The sequence below is a fragment of the Stenella coeruleoalba genome (assembly GCF_951394435.1).
Source record: "Stenella coeruleoalba genome assembly, chromosome: 3".
Taxonomy (NCBI): domain Eukaryota; kingdom Metazoa; phylum Chordata; class Mammalia; order Artiodactyla; family Delphinidae; genus Stenella; species Stenella coeruleoalba.
Window position 1 is genome coordinate 90350111 of NC_137148.1, and position 17346 is coordinate 90367456.

Sequence of the window (17346 nt, forward strand, 5' to 3'; positions counted from 1 at the left end):
AAGACCCTAGGGATAAAATAGTTCCTGATCATCACTGTAATAAATTTAGCAAGGGCAAAGAAATATACACCCTCTCAATCATTGATGCCTTTAGCATCTGCTTTAATGTCCTCCTCTAACCCCAGACTTGCCAGTAACCTGGCAGACACCAGTGTCTACATGAATGACCCACCCAAAGCTCAACATCTGTTTTTTAACCTCTAATTTCCATTGTGTTTATTCCACATCAGTAAACTACTTCCATGGCTAGATACTAAAATTTATTATCCTGCATAATTATCCCCTCTTAAAACATTGTCTCCAGTTCTCTGACCATGACCTCAGACCATTTCAGCCACATCACATATATTTTCCTAATAAACTTTTTTTGATCCTCTGTTTTCTCCCAGTCCTCCTTCCTCTCTTTACCTCCCTTCATATACACCTTTAACTATATCATCCATCCATCTCTTCGTCCTCTATCTTGCCATTATCAACTGTCTTGGCCCACTGTTTTTCTGCCACATCTCTGAAAAAAAAAAACCCAAATCTGGACCGTTGCAAAAGTCCATCTGCATTAGAGTTGCTGAGCATTGCTGCTGAAAATCATGTAGAATTATATTATAGATTGTTACAACTAGAATTTCATGTTCTTTGACTTCAACCAGGCCCTATACATTGTTCAGAAATTATTTCCCTATTTAGTTTTACTTCCTAATCTCCACAGCAGCAATTCTTTCAATAATGTACTGGGTTTCTATCATTTTGCCTGCCCAGAATAGTATCTTCCCTTCTTCTGAGAAATTCACCTTTGAATGGGAGATGGCACCTTCTTACACATCCTACCACGCTGTCCACTGTGAATAGTCTGGGGTGGGCACCTGGGCCAAGCCAGAGCAGTCCTAGCTTCTACTCACCAGCCATCTGTGATTGCTACAGAAATAGAAATGTTATCAAGGCCAGATTAAATTCAATCCTTCTGGAGACATTTTTGAACTGGAACTGGGAAGGGAGAAAGGAAAAAAGAAGAGGGGAAGAAGAAAAAGGAGGAGGAAACACAATTGCAATAGAACCATACAAACATCCACAGTACTCTCTGGGAGTCAGGACCAAAACCTGGATGTGTCTATGTTGAGCCAATTTCTTTACCTCCATCATTCAGACTGCCATGTCAGGCATTCATAGCTCGCCCCACACTTCCTGCCCAGTCACCACGCCTCTCATTCAGAAGATGACCTGATTTCCACTTTGAAGAGAAAAAAGAAGTCATAAGAGGAGAAATTCCTCAACTTCCTGCCACCACAACTGCACAAGTTCCTTTCTCTCCTGAGAGGGTGCAAGAGGATGCCCCCTCCAGAGTTATCTTTCCCCATGTTCTGGTGCCAGCCCTCCTGGTCAACACAACCTACTCCTACTCCTTTGCCTCCTCTCCTTTTCTCCTATGTCCTCAGACTCGTTCTTAATACTGCCTCTTCTTCATCAGTGTAGGATAATCCTCAAGTCTTGAAATTCTAAAAAAGTAAAAATAACAAAAATTTCTCCAGCCTGTCCCCTCCAAGTACTATCTTACTGTTTTCCTCTCTACATTATGGTCAAATGTTTTTGCTTTAATTTGTCCTCAAGTGCACAAAACTTAATTAATCATAATTCTTGGTTCACGATGATTGGTGGTCATCGCTCCAAGCCTGCTTCACTTTGTTTATGTGGTTGATTCCTTACCTTTAACTCTGTAATAAGCTGCTATGAAAGCATCATCTCAAACAAAAACTAGGTCCCTCAGATAAGCATCCAGCCTCTGCATTCCCATCTCCCTGCCTTCCCCTTTTCAAGGTGTCATCCTCCTGGATACCAGGTTAATCCTCCACTGGCTTTACTTTTAATATAGTTTACTTGCATCTATGTATTCTTTAAAATGTTGTTATTTTAACCTTATTTTAAAAGTCATTAAATATTATAATTTTGAATTATCTATCTTTTAAAATGGCATTATAGCACTTTTGTTTTGAGTGCTATATAATGTTTATCAGGTTAAATTCTCACTTACAAAGAGTTTTAAATAATGAATGGGAGGGAAGAGGAACCAAGATGGCAGAGTAGAAGAATGTGCTCTCACTCCCTCTTGCGAGAACACCAGAATCACAACTAGCTGCTGGACAATCATCGACAGGAAGACACTGGAACTCACCAAAAAAGATACCCCACATCCAAAGACAAAGGAGAAGCCACAATGAGATGATAGGAGGGGTGCAATCACAGTAAAATCAAATCCCATAACTGGTGGGTGGGTGACTCACAGACTGAAGAACACTTATACCACAGAAGTCCACCCACTGGAGTGAAGGTTCTGAGCCCCACGTCAGGCCTCCCAACCTGGGGGTCCGGCAACGGGAGGAGGAATTCCTAGAGAATCAGAATTTGAAGCCTAGTGGGAACTGATTGCAGGATTTCGACAGGACTAGGGGAAACAGAGACTCCACTCTTGGAGGGAACACACAAAGTAGTATGAGCATCGGGACCCAGGTGAAGGAGCAGTGACCCCGGGGGAGACTGAACCAGACCTACCTGCTACTGCTGGAGGGTCTCCTGCAGAGGCGGGGTGTGGCTCTGCTTCACCGTGGGGACAAGGGCACTGAAAGCAGAAGTTTTGGGAAGTACTCCCTGGCGTGGGCCCTCCCAGAGTCTGTCATTAGTCCCACCAAAGATCCCAGGTAGGCTCCAGTGTTGAGTTGCCTCAGGCCAAACAACCAACAGGGAGGGAACCCAGCCCCACCCAGCAACAGTCAAGTGGATTAAAGTTTTACTGAGCTCTGCCCACCAGAGCAACAGTCAGCTCTACCCAACAACAGTCCCTTCCATCAAGTCTCTTAGATAGCCTCATCCACCAGAGGACAGAGAGCAGAAGCAAGAAGAACTACAATCCTGCATCCTGTGGGGAAAAAAACCACATTCACAGAAAGATAGACAAGATGAAAAGGCAGGGGGCTATATACCAGATGAAGGAACAAGATAAAACCCCAGAAAAACAACTAAATGAAGTGGAGATGGACAACCTTCCAGAAAAAGAATTGAGAATGATAGTGAAGATGATCCAGGACCTCAGAAAAAGAATGGAGGCAAAGATCGAGAAGATGCAAGAAATGTTTAACAAAGACGTAGAAGAATTAAAGAACAAACAAAGAGAGATGAACATATAATAACTGAAGTGAAAACTACACTAGGAGGAATCAATAGCAGAATAACTGAGACAGAAGAACAGATAAGTGACCTGGAAGACGGAATGGTGGAATTCACTGCTGCAAAACAGACTAAAGAAAAAAGAATGAAAAGAAATGAAGACAGTCTAAGAGACCTCTGGGACAACATTAAATGCAACAACATTCACATTACAGGGGTCCCAGAAGGAGAAGACAGGGAGAAAGGACCAGAGAAAATATTTGAAGAGATTATAGTCAAAAATTTCCCTAACATGGGAAAGGAAAGAGCCACCCAAGTCCAGGAAGCACAGAGAGTCCCATACAGGATAAACCCAAGAAGAAACATGCCGAGACACATCGTAATCAAATTGGCAAAAATTAAAGACAAAGAAAAATTATTGAAAGCAGCAAGGGAAAAACGACAAATAACATACAAGGGAACTCCCATAAGGTTAACAGCTGATTTCTCAGCAGAAACTCTACAAGCCAGAAGCGAGTGGCATGATATACTTAAAGTGATGAAAGGGAAGAACCTACAACCAAGATTACTCTACCTGGCAAGGATCTCATTCAGATTGGATGGAAAACTCAAAAGCTTTACAGACAAGAAAAAGCTAAGAGAATTCAGCACCACCAAACGAGCTCTACAACAAATGCTAAAGGAACTTCTCTTAGTGGGAAACACAAGAGAAGAAAAGGACCTACGAAAGCAAACCCAAAACAATTAAGAAAATGGTCATAGGAACATACATATCAATAATACCTTAGACATGAATGGATTAAATGCTCCAACCAAAAGACACAGGCTTGCTGAATGGATACAAAAACAAGACCCATATATATGCTGTCTACCAGAGACCCACTTCACCTAGGGACACATACAGACTGAAAGGGAAGAGACGGAAAAAGATATTCCATGCAAATGGAAATCAAAAGAAAGCTGGAGGGCTTCCCTGGTGGCACAGTGGTTGAGAGTCCGCCTGCCGATGCAGGGGACACGGGTTCGTGCCCCAGTATGGGAAGATCCCACATGCCGCAGAGCGGCTAGGCCGATGAGCCATGGCTGCTGAGCCTGCGCTCCGCAACAGGAGAGGCCACAACAGTGAGAGGCCCGCGTACCGCAAAAAAAAAAAAAAAAAAGAAAGAAAGCTGGATTAGCTATACTCATATCGGATAAAATAGACTTTAAAATAAAGAATGTTACAAGACACAAGGAAGGACACTACATAATGGTCAAGGGATCAATCCAAGAAGAAGGCATAACAATTATAAACATATATGCACCCAACACAGGAGCATATCAATACATAAGGCAACTGTTAACAGCTATAAAAGAGGAAATCGACAGTAACAAAATCATAGTGGGGGACTTTAACACCTCACTTAAACCAACGGACCAAACCATCCAAAATGAAAATAAATAAGGAAACAGAAGCTTTAAATGACACAGTAGACCAGATAGATTTAATTGATATTTATAGGACATTCCATCCAAAAACAGCAGATTACACTTTCTTCTCAAGTGCGCATGGAACATTCTCCAGGATAGATCACACCTTGGGTCACAAATCAAGGCTCAGTAAATTTAAGAAAATTGAAATCATATCAAGCATCTTTTCTGACCACAACGCTATGAGATTAGAAATGAATTACAGGGACAAAAAATGTAAAAAACACAAACACATGGAAGCTAAACAATACGTTACTAAATAACCAAGAGATTACTGAAGAAATCCAAGAGGAAATCAAAAAATACCTAGACACAAATGACAATGAAAACGTGACAATCCAAAACCTACAGGATGCAGCAAAAGCAGTTCTAAGAGGGAAGTTTATAGCTATACAAGCCTACCTCAAGAAACAAGAAAAATCTCAAGTAAACAATCTAAACTTATAGCTAAAGGAACTAGAGAAAGAAGAACAAACAAAACCCAAAGTTAGCAGAAGGAAAGAAATCATAAAGATCAGAGCAGAAATAAATGAAATAGAAACAAAGAAAAAATAACAAAGATCAATAAAACTAAAAGCTGTTTCCTTGAGAAGATAAAATTGATAAAACATTAGCCTGACTCATCAAGAAAAAGAGGGAGAGGACTCAAATCAATAAAATTAGAAATGAAAAAGAAGTTAACAACAGACACCGCAGAAATACAAAGCATCCTAAGAGACTACTACAAGCAACTCTATGCCAATAAAATGGACAACCTGGAAGAAATGGACAAATTCTTAGAAAGGTATAACCTTCCAAGACTGAACCAGGAAGAAATAGAAAATATGAACAGACCAATCACAAGTAATGAAATTGAAACTGCGATTAAAAATCTTCCAACAAACAAAAGTCCAGGACCAGATGGCTTCACAGGTGATTTCTATCAAACATTTAGAGAAGAGCTAACATCCATCCTTCTCAAACTCTTCCAGAAAACTGCAGAGGAAGGAACACTCTCTAACTCATTCTACAAGGCCACCATCACCCTGATACCAAAACCAGACAAAGATACTACAAAACAAGAAAATTACAGACGAATATCACTGATGAATATAGGTGCAAAAATCCTCAACAAAATACTAGCAAACAGAATCCAACAACAACATTAAAAGGATCATACACCACGACCAAGTGGGATTTATCCCAGGGATGCAAGGATTCTTCAATATATGCAAATCAATCAATGTGATACACCATATTAACAAATTGAAGAATAAAAACCATATGATCATCTCAATAGATGCAGAAAATGCTTTTGACAAAATGCAACACCCATTTATGATAAAAAATCTCCAGAAAGTGGGCATACAGGGAACTTACCTCAACATAATAAAGGCCATATATGACAAATCCACAGCAAACATCATTCTCAATGGTGAAAAACTGAAAGCATTTCCTCTAAGATGAGGAACGAGACAAGGATGTCCATTCTCACCACTATTATTCAACATAGTTTTGGAAGTCCTAGCCATGGCAATCAGAGAAGAAAAAGAAATAAAAGGAATACAAATTGGAAAAGAAGAAGTAAAACTGTCACTGTTTGCAGATGATATGATACCATAAATAGAGAATCCTAAAACTGTCACCAGAAAACTTCTAGAGCTAATCAATGAATTTGGTAAAGTTGCAGGATTCAAAATTAATGCACAGAAATCTCTTGCATTCCTATACACTAATGATGAAAAATCTGAAACAGAAATTATGGAAACACTCCCATTTACCACTTCAACAAAAAGAATAAAATACCTATGAATAAACCTACCTAGGGAGACAAAACCCCTGTATGCAGAAAACTATAAGACACTGATGAAAGAAATTAATGATGATACAAATAAATGGAGAGATATACCATGTTCTTGGATTGGAAGAATCAATATTTTAAATGACTATACTACCCAAAGCAATCTACAGATTCAATGCAATCCCTATCAAGTTACCGATGGCATGTTTTATGGAACTAGAACAAATCATCTTAAAATTTTTATGGAGACACAAAAGGCCCTGAATAGCCAAATCAGTCTTGAGGGGAAAAAACGGAGCTGGAGGAATCAGACTCCCTGACTTCAGACTATACTATAAAGCTACAGTAATCAAGACAGTATGGTACTGGCACAACAACAGAAACATAGATCAATGGAACAAGAGAGAAAGCCCAGAGATAAACCCACGCACTTATGGTCAACTAATCTTTGACAAAGGAGGCAAGGATTTACAATGGAGAAAATACAGTCTCTTCAATAAGTGGTGTTGGGAAAACTGGACAGCTACATGTAAAGGAATGAATTTAGAACACTCCCTAACACCACACACAAAAATAAACTCAAAATGGATTAAAGACCTAAATGTAAGACCAGGCACTGTAAAACTCTTAGAGGAAAACATAGGAAGAACGCTCTTTGACATAAATCACAGCAAGATCTTTTTTGACCCACCTCCTAGAGTAATGGAAATAAAAACAAAAATAAACAAATGGGACCTAATGAAACTTCAAAGCTTTTGCATAGCAAAGGAAACCATAAACAAGACCAAAAGACAACCCTCAGAATGGGAGAAAATATTTGCAAACGAATCAACGGACAAAGGATTAATCTCCAAAATATATTAACAGGTCATGCAGCTCAATATTAAAGAAACAAACAACCCAATCCAAAAATGGGCAGAAGACCTAAATAGACATTTCTCCAAAGAAGACATACAGATGGCCAAGAAGCACATGAAAAGCTGCTCAACATCACTAATTATTAGAGAAATGCAAATCAAAACTACAATGAGGTATCACCTCACACCAGTTAGAATGGGCTCATCAGAAAATCTACAAACAACAAATGCTGGAGAGGGTGTGGAGAAAAGGGAACCCTCTTGTACTGTTGGTGGGAATGTAAATTGATACAGCCACTATGGAGAACAGTATGGAGGTTCCTAAAAAACTAAAAATAGAATACCATATGATCCAGCAATCCCACTACTGAGCATATATCCAGAGAAAACTATAATTCAAAAAGATGCATGTACCCCAATGTTCATTGCAGCACTATTTTCAATAGCCAGGTCATGGAAGCAACCTAAATGCCCATCGACAGATGAATGGATAAAGAAGATGTGGTACATATATACAGTGGAATATTACTCAGCCATACAATGGAACGAAATTGAGTCATTTGTTGAGATGTGGATGGATCTAGAGACTCTCATACAGAGTGCAGTAAGTCAGAAAGAGAAAAACACATATCGCATATTAACGCATGTATGTGGAACCCAGAAAAATGGTACAGATGAACTGGTTTGCAGGGCAGAAGTTGAGACACAGATGTAGAGAACAAACGTATGGACACCAAGTGGGGGAAACCACAGTGGGATGGGGATGGTGGTGTGCTGAATTGGGCGATTGGGATTGACATGTATACACTGATGTGTATAAAATGGATGACTAATAAGAACCTGCAGTATAAAAAAACAAACAAACAAAAGCTACTAAACTTTCTTTGGGTTTTTGTATGGAAATATGTTAATATAAATGTTTCAGACATTTAAAAATTTAAAAATAAAAAAAAATAGGGCTTCCCTGGTGGCACAGTGGTTGAGAGTCCGCCTGCCGATGCAGGGGACACGGGTTCATGCCCCGGTCCGGGAAGATCTCACATGCCTCGGAGCGGCTGCGCCCCTGAGCCATGGCCGCTGAGCCTGCGCGTCAGGAGCCTGTGCTCCACAACAGGAGAGGCCACAACAGTGAGAGGCCCACGTACCGCAAAGACAAAAAAAAAAAAAAAGAATGGGTGTGCCATCAAATGTTTCCTCTGAATTTTTTTGAGCTGATTCCATGAATTTTTCTCATTTAATCTATTAAGGGGTTATCTATATTTATGGATTTTTCTAATATTAAACCTTCCTTATACACTGGGATAAACCCAAATTGGCTATAGTGTATATCTGTTTTAAACACTATTGGATTTTATTTGCAAATAATTTCTTTGTATTTATAGTAATAAGTGAAACAGACCTATAATTTTCCTTTTTCATAATGTCCTTATCTTATTTTGGTATCAGGATTATTCAAGCCTCATGTAAGCAGCTTGGAAGTACTTCCTCTTTGCTACTGTCTGGAAGAGTTTGCATTAAACTGTGAACATGTGTTCTTTGTTTAGTCATTAAAAATGAAGAATACAGTTTAAAAATGATTTCTTGGATATAACACCAAAAGCACAGGCAACAAAAGAAAAAACAGATGAACTGAACTACATCAAAATTAAAAACTACTTTGCATGAAAGGACAAAGTTAACAAAATAAAATGGCAACTCATGGAATAGGAGAAACATTTGCAAATCATGTATCTGATAAAGTTTTACTAACCAGAAGAGGTTAGTGAATATCTTTCATCAATCTACTGGTTTAAAATTAATTTTTTTCTTTCACTTTTATGTTTCAGGAATTAAGTTTCAGAAAAAGCTCAGATTTAGGATAGAAATTCCCCCATTGGATCATTCCTCTTTTCCTAGGTAACAATCCAAATGACACATGTCTTAGTAATCACATGCCCACATATGGAACTCATTTAGAAAATCAGTTAATAATGAAATGATATTTAGCAATGGCTGGAAATAATTTTCAATAGGCCATATCCTCTGTAAATCTCTTATAATCTCACTAATTAAATTTTGTTGTTTTTGATGGGGTTTTTTAGTATGGGCAATCAACCCAGAGGAATGTTCATCTGGAGTCCCGAATGCTCCATTTTATCACTGGTTTTCAGTAGAAAATTTTCTGCATGTAATAATTACCATCTATTAAATATTTATGTCATGAAGTGGGAAATGTAGTTGATGCTTCTATCCATTGTGTAGCATTGTCACAAAATCCTTGTACAGTGAGTACATAATCCCTATTTTAGAGATGAGGAAAGGCAGGATCACGGAGGTCACATCAGTAGTAAGCAATGGAGTGAGGTCTGCCTATCAGTCTTTCTGCTACAACTTACCGTTTTGCATAAGCTAGTTCTCATAATTTATTACAGTAGTGTAAAGTGGAAATTTGTGGAAGTGTGTGTAGTAAAGTGTGGGCACAGTTGGCTATACAAGCTGAGTCTCAGAAGGTGACACCTTAGAAATCTCCACCAGGGTCCACAGTTTGGTCTCTCCCACCCACGTGTCTGAAACTTACTAAGGAAGCGCCTTCATGTTAAAACTCATACAAAGCAATGAATGCTGCTGGAACCAGCAGAGTTAAACAGAAAATAATATAAAGAATCAACTGCCATAAACCAGAATGTATAATATTATCAGATATTACAAGTCAGTTGATATGATGAGTTGTTTAACATATGTGATATGTATAGTAAATAATATACTAATTATTCAGGGAAAAATAGTACTATTTCTATCTCAAAAATATATTTTAGGAAAATTGAGTATCTAAATACTTTAGAAAATTAAGAACTATAAAAGTACTAGAACAAAATATAGATCAATATTTCATAAGTGTGATACCAAAGAGAAGAGAGAAACTGTAAAGTTTAAAATATCTGTAATCAAAAATACAATATACAAGGCAATTAGAGGTTATCATACTAAGTGAAGTAAGTCAGAAAGAGAAAGACAAATACCATATGATATCACTTATATGTGGAATCTAAAATATGACACAAATGAACCTATCTATGAAACAGAAACAGAATCACAGACATTGAGAACAGATTGGTGGTTGTCGGTGGGGAGGGGGTTGGGGGAGGGATGGAGTGGGAGGTTGAGGTTAGGAGATGTAAACTTCTATATATAGAATGGATAAACAGCAAGGTCCTACTGTATAGCAAAGAGATCTATATTCAATTTCCTATGATTAATCATAATGGAAAAGAATATATTAAAAAACATATATATGTATAACTGAATCACTTTGCTGTACAGCAGTGATTAATGCAACACTGTAAATAAACTATACGTCAATAAAAAATTAATTTAAAAATACAATATACAAAAGAATATGACAAACTGAGTAAAACAACAAACTGGTAGCAAAAGGGTTACTATCTTTATATATAAGAAAATCTATGAAATTATTAGGAAGCAACTCCCAGGTAAGATGAAGCTGTGTGGGCACTTTTCACACACACATACACACACACACACACACACACACACACACACACAAAGTCTTCCTGCTCCAAACAATAACTGATAAAATATTTTAAAATATAATAAAAAAAAAGACATAGCCTTAACAATTTTTTTACAAGAAGTAAAATGTCACCATAGGCCAGAAACAGAACTAAATACCAAAGTAGTAAGTAGGACTGTAATAAGTAGTAAGTAGGAGGAGACAATTGAAATGACATTCCTGTGGGAAATGAAAACTCAAAGTGACCCATGTAGGCTCAGGGACCAGCATTAGGCTCAATGCTTGGTAACTGGAAACAGGTTAGGGCTCTCCTGTGTGCAAAGAGAGACATTTAAGAAAAAAATAAAACATAAGAAAAAGCTCTTACCACCATGTAGGCTACTGCATATTTTATACACATATATAGCTTTTTAATAAGGGAAGTAGGAGAAAGCAGAGACCTTCTGCTAGCCACGAACTGAATAAAATTAGTCTGAATCTAAAAGGGGATAGAATCCTCAAGCCTTGAATATGACCTCATTTGGGAATGAAAGCTTCAATATTCAATATGAAGGAAAAATAAAAGAAAAATTTCTTAATCAAGATGAGCCTGCATATTACTTTTCCATTGCACATGAAGAAAAATCATAAAGAAAGACAAGAAAACAAATTAGTAGATTAATGAATCCCAATAAAAAGAAAATAAAGCAATCTGAAAATAACTTTAAAATAAGTGTTTTTGGTCCTTGGGGAGAAAAAATAAAGGGAAATGAAGGAGAATATAAGAAATGAACTATTATGAAATCTGAAAATTGACATAAATATAGTTATCAATTGAAAATAGAACATGAGGGACTTTTCTCGTGGTCCAGTGGTAAAGAATCTGCCTTACAATGCCAGGGATGAGGGTTCTATCCCCCGTCAGGGATGCCGCGGGGCAACGAAGGCTGCATGCCACAACTACTGAGCTCGCACACCTCAACTAGAGAGCCCACGTGCTGCAAACTACAGAGCCCAGACACCCTGGAGCCTGCGTGCCACAACTAGAGAGAAGCCTGCATGCCGCAATGGAAAGATCCCACATGCCTCAATGAAGATCCTGCGTGCTGCAACTAAGACCAAGAGGAGCCAAAAATAATAAATAAAACAAATAAATAATAAATAAATCTTTTTTTAAAAAGAAAATAGAACATGAACCAAATTCTAAATAGACATCAAAGAGGGAAACATCAAAATAGATTATAGTAATAACGAATTCACAAAGGAAACATCACAGAGATAAAGAGATTAAAAGTTATGAAAAAGCACTTAAAATAGTTGAGTGAAAAATATTTTGAACATATTTTAATAAGTATTCCAAAAGAACAGAAGGAATATGACAAAGCAACAATATTCAAAAAAATAGTGCTGAGAATGTTCCACAAGGATATGAATATTCACAATGAAAGTGCATACTAGAAAACCATAAAGGTTACCAAAGTAGAAGAGAGCTTACTCACAAAGGTATGACTTATACTCAGAGCAGACATGTCATCACCAGCAAAAGAATTTAGAAGGAAATTACTCATATATATTCAAAATGAAGAGTTCAAAAAAACTGTCAACCTAACGTTCTTTTTCTGAATAAACTATTATTCTTAGTCAATGGAAAATATATATTTAAACATTTCATGTGAGAGAGTTTACCTCCCACAGAAATTTGCTGAAAGAACCATTAATTACAATCCATCACAGAAATGTTTATTGTAGCATAGTTATAGAAGTAAATACTAAAGCAAATGAAGTGTCTATCAACAGAAAAATAGATTAATAAATTTTGTTACATTATGAATATGTCATTGGACACTATGTAGCAGTGAAAATGAGTAAGCTATAACTACAGAATTAACTATAATTACAGAACCTCACAAACTGCTAAGTGAAAAAAAAAGTCTCCAAAGATTATATATGATGTGATTTCATTTTTACAAAAATCAAACAAAACTATATGTTGTAAGGAAATCTGAGTGTAAAATCTTTTCAGATTTTTATTTTATTCTTTTATCTTTTATAGCTATTTTGCTCATACCAAATTATTCAATTCATGAGTATCACTATTAATCAAATTCTCTCAAAGTGTTCAACCAAGTTTTCATAGAATTGACATTCTTTTTTGCTCATCTTTTACATAACACTTAATTACATAGTTACATAAATAAGAATTTGGTACGAACACAACTGATGATTCCCAGTGAGGACAGAGCTCAGCTGGAGGGAGGGGAAGTATCAGAAGTCTGCCAATCGCCCTTGTTCAGCACACAGTGGCAACCAACGTTATACTATTTAGAAGGCATAGGGAGCACCAATAATCTCATTCAATGGATCTTCACCTAAGAAAAAGTCAATTAAGTGATAATCTACTTGAACCTGAAGTGTTAACAATGGTCATCCTAATGATATTACTTTCATTTAATATATTTTCCTTTTGCAGAATTGTATTTTCTAATTCTGCTGCGATGATAACATGAATTAAACAAATTAATTTTGCCTCAATGATGTTCAGACCCTGTAAAATGTGTTCCTATGCTTCAAAAATTACTTCTATACTGCCAACAAATTAATCTAAAATGAGAAAAATACCAGTGACAGACTACTCTTGTTCTATATGTAAGTTATTCCCTTCTTAGGATCAAAAATCCTGTCAAACCAAAGTACCTGGAAAAGAGTCACAAGTCTTGACTCAGAGTTCATCTAGGCTGCAATAGAGCCTGCTCTACCTCATTGATTTTTATTGATCAAACTGCTCATTTGTGCCACACCCAATCCTCTCTTACCTTTGTCCAATAATAAATAAACATCGACAAATTCATACTCTCGAAATCTCGTTTTCTAGATTTTAATGGATTTACCTTCCCTGCATGCAATGCTTCTGCCAAAACTACCATCTGTGGACTTATAGAATGCCTTTGCCTTATCCACTGTCATGGTATTCCACACAGCACTGTTTCTGATCAAGGAACTCACTTCAGTGTAGAAGAAGTGTGGCAAAGGGCCCATGCTCATGGAATACATTGGTCTTACCATGTTCTCCACCACTCTGAAACAGCTGGCTTGATAGGATGCTGCAATGGCTCTTTGAAGACTCAGTTACAGCACCAGGTAAGTGGCAATTCCTTGCAAAGTGGGGGTAAGGTTCTCCAGAAGGCAGCACATGCTCTGAATCAGCATCTGATATATGGTGCTATTCCTCCCAGAGCCAGGATTCACAGGGCCAGGAATGAAGGGGTGCAAATGGGAGCAGCATCACTCAATATTACCCATAGACATCCACTAGCAATATTTTTTCTTTCTGTTCCTGTAATCTTATGCTATTCTGGCCTAGAGGTCTTAATTCCAGAGGAAGGAATACTTCTGCCAGGAGACACAGCAGTGATTCCACTGAACTGGAAGTAAGACTATCACTTGGCCACTTTAGGCTCATGCTTCTGAATGAACAGGCAAGTAAGGGAGTTACTGTGCTGGCCAGGGCAACTGATCCTGACTACCCAGAATTTGGATTACTACTCCAAAATGGAGGCAAGGAAGAGTATGTCTGGTGTACAAGAGATACTTAAGGTATCTCTTCCTCTCTCCTCCCTGCTTCTCACACTCTCCCAGCCTACCCTTTAGATCTACCATTTTCAACCATTGCTTTAGACATTCTAGAAAAAAAAAATCAGAAAATGGAGTTTGTACCCTTATTTCAGAACTTGCAAACTTGGGCAGATGTCACTGGTTTAGATGTGCCTAATTCAGACTTGGCTAATTCAGAAAGGGTCTGAACTGATGACCACTTTGGCCATCTTAGGAATCGCTAAACATGTAAAGAGTAAAAAACATGATTATTGGTGTTGTGTATCCTGCAGAAGAGGACTGTTTTCAAGTTCCAAATGCACTCATTTATTAGCAATATTTTTATTTGCTGAATTATTTATAATCTAGCCCCTATTTATTATAATCAAAATGCCTAAATAGTCTTCTAAAAATTTAGCCTTACACAAATTCAGATTGGCATTTCTTTTCTGCTGTTTCAACACTTGTCTCTTTCTTTTGGTTGTTAACATTTACATTGCTCTCACTTTACACTGCCACAGTTGGTCATGACCAGATTGGAGAGATGGGTGGGTGAGAATGATTCTGTGGTCAAATAAGTTTAGAGATTCTAGTTTAAACAAAAATTAGAGGTTTCCCTAATTGCAAATTTTTTCAGACATTTAAAATGTTAGGGTGTATCATCATCTTCCAAAGAGGAGACACTACTGGTTTTGCAAACTCCATTGACCACAAGGGGGAAAACAAATTAAAGAGTACCTTGACAGATTGATATTACACAGAATACACTTATGAAATATGGCTTAGAGTTTTATCATTGGACATGATAAAGATAATAATCATGTGAGCCTCAAAAGCTCTCCCCGGATCTCCTACCAGAGAATCCTGCAGTCCCAGGAGACTTACATCCTGTTAGCATCCTGCCCATGACCTTCATTGCCCTCTCCTCTCTGGAGCTCTATTTACCTCCCAGGGCAAACTCCACATTTTCTTCACATGAAGAGTTAGGGGGCTTCCCTGGTGGCACAGTGGTTAATAGTCCACCTGCCAATGCAGGGGACGTGGGTTCAAGCCCTGGTCTGGGAAATCCCACATGCCGTGGAGCAACTAAACCTGTGTGCCACAACTACTGAGCCTGCGCTCTAGAGCCCACGAGCCACAACTACTGAGCCTGCATGCCACAACTACTGAAGCCCGTGTGCCTAGAGCCCGTGCTCCGCAACAACAGAAGCCACCGCAATAAGCCTGCGCACCGCAACGAAGAGTAGCTCCGCTTGCCTCAACTAGAAAAAGCCTGCGTACAGCAATGAAGACCCAATGCAGCCAAAAATAAATAAATAAATAAATTTATATTAAAAAAAGATGACGGGCTTCCCCGGCAGCGCAGTGGTTGAGAGTCTGCCTGCCGATGCAGGGGACACGGGTTCGTGCCCTCGTCCGGGAAGATCCCACATGCCGCGGAGCGGCTGGGTCCGTGAGCCATGGCCTCTGAGTCTGTGCGTCCGGAGCCTGTGCTCCACAACGGGAGAGGCCACAGCAGTGAGAGGCCTGCGTACCACAAAAAAAAAAAAAAAAAAAAAGATGACTATGAAAAAAAAGAGGAAGGCAGTAGACATCTTAAGTGTTCCTGCAATTTTCTGCATCTTCTGGTCAATGATGGTGATTAAAGGGTACGAGAACATTCTTGTGAGCAGGCAGGGGTGATGAGGGTAGATGCAAGGTAGTGTTTGATGTTTATGTACCATTTAAAGTTATTTATTTATTTTTGTATAGGTTTACACTTGCAAATAGTATTAGACTCAAAATATACATAGGAGTACACAGTAGAAAGTTAGTCTCTTCTCTTTTCCATCTCCTCCAGTTACCCTATTTCCTGTTCCCCTTGCAAGAGTCACTGGAGTTACTAGTTTGTCGTGTATTCTTGCACAGATACTCTGTATTTTAGCAAATAAATACTAGATAGATAGATAATCCAGAAATTTTTATAATTTAACTTTTTTAATATTTGACTAAGAAAATCTAGAAAATAATATGATTATTTAATACATAACAGAGGTGGCATTTCAAATTTGTAGCAGTAAATGAGATTATTTAATAAAGAGTATAAGGTCAGCTGGATAGCAAACTGGAAAAATAAACTGATGCCAACCTCCCAAAAATTTAAACTAAAACTACAAAAGCGCTAGAAAATAATGGGTAGGTTTGTGTGTTTATATGTATATAATTTGCATATATATACAACCTTAGCTAAACAAGGATTCTAACTTTTCTAAGTCATGGAATAAACGATTATTAAATTTGAATATGGAAAACTTTTTAAAAACAATATTTATAGACTAAATTCAATTAACAAATTTAAAAGACATATGGCAAATGAAAACTATTTTTAACTTATAAGCAGAAGAAAAGGCAGTTCAATTCAATAAGAAAACACAAATTACTAGCAGAAAAATAGGCAAAGGACATATATAGGCAGTTCACAGAAAAATAAATATAAATAGCCAATATACACATGAAAACCTCATGGTTAGAGAAAATGGAATTTTAATAGTGAAATAGTATATTAATGGCAACAATCAACAGAGTGAAAAGGCAAACCAAAGAATGGGCAAAAATATTTACAAATCATATATCTGATAAGGGATTAATATTCCAGAATATGTAATAAACTCCTACACTCAACAAGGGGTTGGGGGATGGGGAAAATAGAGAGAGGTTGGTGAAAAGGTATAAACTTTCAGCTACAAGATAAATAAGGTCTGAGAATCTAATGTAAAACATGGTGACTATAATTGATAACACTGTATTGTATAACTGAAATTTGCTAAGAAAGTAGAATTTAACGTTCTTGCCCAAAAATGGGAAGAAGTAATGTGAGGTGATGTATGCGTTAATTAACTAGATGGGAGAAATCCTTTCACAATGTATATGTGTATCAAATCACCACTATGTACACTTTAAATATCTCACAATTTTATATCAATTATACTTCAATGAAGCTGAAAGAAAAAAAGAATAAAGGAACC